Source organism: Silene latifolia, chromosome 2 (genome assembly GCF_048544455.1).
Source record: "Silene latifolia isolate original U9 population chromosome 2, ASM4854445v1, whole genome shotgun sequence".
Lineage (NCBI taxonomy): Eukaryota > Viridiplantae > Streptophyta > Magnoliopsida > Caryophyllales > Caryophyllaceae > Silene > Silene latifolia.
The window spans coordinates 23,625,310-23,628,346 of NC_133527.1; the positions used below are offsets into that span (position 1 = coordinate 23,625,310).

The 3,037-nt window shown below is 38.0% G+C and overlaps 1 long non-coding RNA gene across 1 annotated transcript; it reads left to right on the forward strand.

Moving 5' to 3' along the window:
• The first annotated feature begins 285 nt into the window (after nt 1-285).
• Nucleotides 286-2,178, forward strand: LOC141628860 (uncharacterized). The gene is made up of 3 exons (XR_012537200.1): nt 286-391; nt 1,314-1,376; nt 1,967-2,178. It is a non-coding gene; the product is annotated as an uncharacterized LOC141628860 (long non-coding RNA).
• The last annotated feature ends 859 nt before the right edge of the window (nt 2,179-3,037 follow it).

The following is a 3,037-nucleotide window of genomic DNA, read 5'->3' on the forward strand; positions in this document are numbered from 1 at the left end:
ATATGGATAAGTGGGCTGATTATATTAGGCCTAGTAAGAGTATTGGTCGGGATTTGAAACGAGATATAATAATAATAATAATAATAATAATAATAATAATAATAATAATAATAATAATAATAATAATAATAATCAATGGTAATAATAATAATAATAATCAATGGTAATTCCTATGAAAATTAAAATAAGGATAGTTTCCTAATTGGCCTCATATATATTCTTTAAACCTAGAGTATAAATACTAAGATATCTAAAAAAAATAATTCCCAAAAGAAAGAAAAAGAGAGTCGGGAGGGAAAAGGAAACGAAGGAGATTCATCATCATATACACCGTCATTAACCCAACCATCTTTTGGTTCTTTCCATCGTCATCCCTTCTTAATCACGCAAGGTACTATTCTTGTCGACTTTGTATGTTTTCAGTATATGAATAACAAACTAGATAATAATCGTTTAAAGTGCAAATTTGAAGTCGAGTTCGGGTCTATTAATCGTGAGTCATTATTAGTGTACTTGAGAGCGTATAGAGTGTCATAGATGATGTTTATGGCTGTTTTATCGTTGGCTTTAAGTGCTGGTCAGTAGCAGTTCACACAGTCTGTTTCGGAGTCGATTTCGATCCAATTTTTTCGGAGTCGTATGCAATCGTTATGACTTAGTTTAGTCTGAAACTTTTGGGACACATTAATATCATTAGGAAGCATGAAATGTTCATTTTATTTTGTTAAAATAGCAAGCTTTTGTGTGGATTAGAACAACCTTTTTTTTTTTGGTCTCTTGTTGAGCACGATTTGGAGTCGGGATGCGGGTTTTCCCAATGTTGTTTGCTAGGGCGTCAATGAGGCTGCACTTGAGGGTATTTTTATGACCTTTTAGAGTCATGGTGTGACCGAAATAGGCTGGAGAGTAGCGGGTTGTGCTCGGTTAAGGTCGTTGCGACGAAGTTTGTTTGTGGTTATATACGTTGTATAGGAAAAGGTAGGAGCCGGGTTGATGGTCTCTTTGGGGATCGTTGTTAATGCCTCCTGTTCTCGTGTATGTAGGAACGAGACTGAGTCGTGCCTAGGCTTGGGCTTGTTAGTGGTTTGAGTGAAGGTGGGAGGTTATGGTGCAAGAAGGTGTCGTGGTGTCTTAATGGTATAGATAAACATGAACATAGAGATACGTGACTTTCATTTCGTTACTATTGTAGTGCTTATTCATAAATAGTATACTACATTAGTTTATTATGTTAGTTGCAGATGGTAATAAAGGGTTATGTTTTATCTAATTATAACAACAACAAAGCTTGATTAGTGTATCGATTAAACCAGGTCGAATTTGGTATTGGATCAATGTTGCTTGCGCTTTGCTTGTTTGATTCACGGACGTCTCAGGTAGGAATTTCCTACTCAACTCGGTTTTATTGTTAAGTGAATGAATGTTTAAATGTGACGATTTATGAGGTTAACGTTAATATTGTGAATCATTGTTGGAAGTAGAGTAATGGGGTATGTTAAGATGTTGGTTGAGATGAAGACGGGATTTTTATTGAGTTTTTGTTGTTGGGTTATATTTGGTGTGGAGAGTTGATTATTCAGTTGAGCATAACACGGAGGGTGTTACTGCCAGTTGTGCATAACGAGCAATCGTTACTGCCAGATGTGCATAGTAAGTAATTACTACTGCCAGTGATAGTTGTGCATAGTAAGTGATTACTTTGCGCGATTGTGCATAGTACGGAGGGTACTACTTCCAGTTGAGCATGGTATGAAAATACCACTGCCAGTTGAGTTGAGCATAGCACGGTGTTAAGGGGGTTGTGCTACTGCCAGTAATGTAAGTGAGTTGTACGGATGATGTGATGAGAACTTGATAAATATATATTTTGGTTGGATTATTATTGTTGTTTGGTTTATTCCTACTCAACCTCGCGGTTGACTGTGTATTCGTGAACACCTGCGGTGAACCGTTTTATGGGGAGCAGTTTTGACAGGTACAAAAGATTAGCTGACTCGGGAGCATTGGTGTGAAAGCTTGACTTGGACCATAGCTGAAGTCTAGATCACATAGAACAATTATATCACTTTATTTATTTCTGCTGTGAGTTGTAATTATTTTATATTAAGTTTTAGTTGGTAAATTTGTAACAAACATGTAATCGCTAAAGTTTTAATTAAAGCACTTTGGTTTGTTGTACTTTGTTATTCACTACCTCGGAAAACCGAGATGGTAACAGTTCTATTTATTTGGGAATGTCTAGCTAAAGGCTCCCGACTAAATGGAGGTGTTACAAAATTAATGATGATGGGGTTTTTAGGAGAATGATAATGATATTCGTATGGGTTTATATAGTGGTTGCCGGCTGCTTGTTGTTTTTACCCTACGGGTTTCTACTTCTAAGGAGACTAGTTTTTGTGTCGCGTTGTCCCGGCCTCAGGGCCCCAATTTGATTAATCGTTTATAAAAAGACTTTCAGGAATCATATTGAGGTATCACTACAAGAAAAACGCGGCTTACTGACGGCCCTACCGACGGAAAAAAGAGGCCGTCAGAAAACATGGGTTACTGACGGATTTGTGACGGAATTTCCGTCAGTAACATTTGCTGACGGATATCCCGTCAGTATCCTATTGGCGCGTTGACCAAGTCAAAGGCGCCAAAAAAATGTGACGGAAATTCCGTCAGTAATCCCACAATACTGACGGATATTCCGTCAGTGGGCTTCACACCTTCAATTGGAGTACAGCTGTAAATCATTAATCACACTGACGGAATATCCGTCAGTTTTTTAAAAATCCTGACGGAATATCCGTCAGTAGGCCGAGTTATTTGAATGCTGTGTTGATGACAGGTTGTCACAATTATTGGCCCTCGACGGGATATGCCGTCGATTTTTAAAAAACCGACGGATATTCCGTCGTGGGGCAAATAATTGTGACGTGTAAAGTGGCCGCATTATTGTTCGATAGCAGGTATCACCGACGGATATTCCGTCGTTTTGTGATTTATACCGACGGATATCCCGTCGTTTTTTTTTTTTATACCGACGGAAATT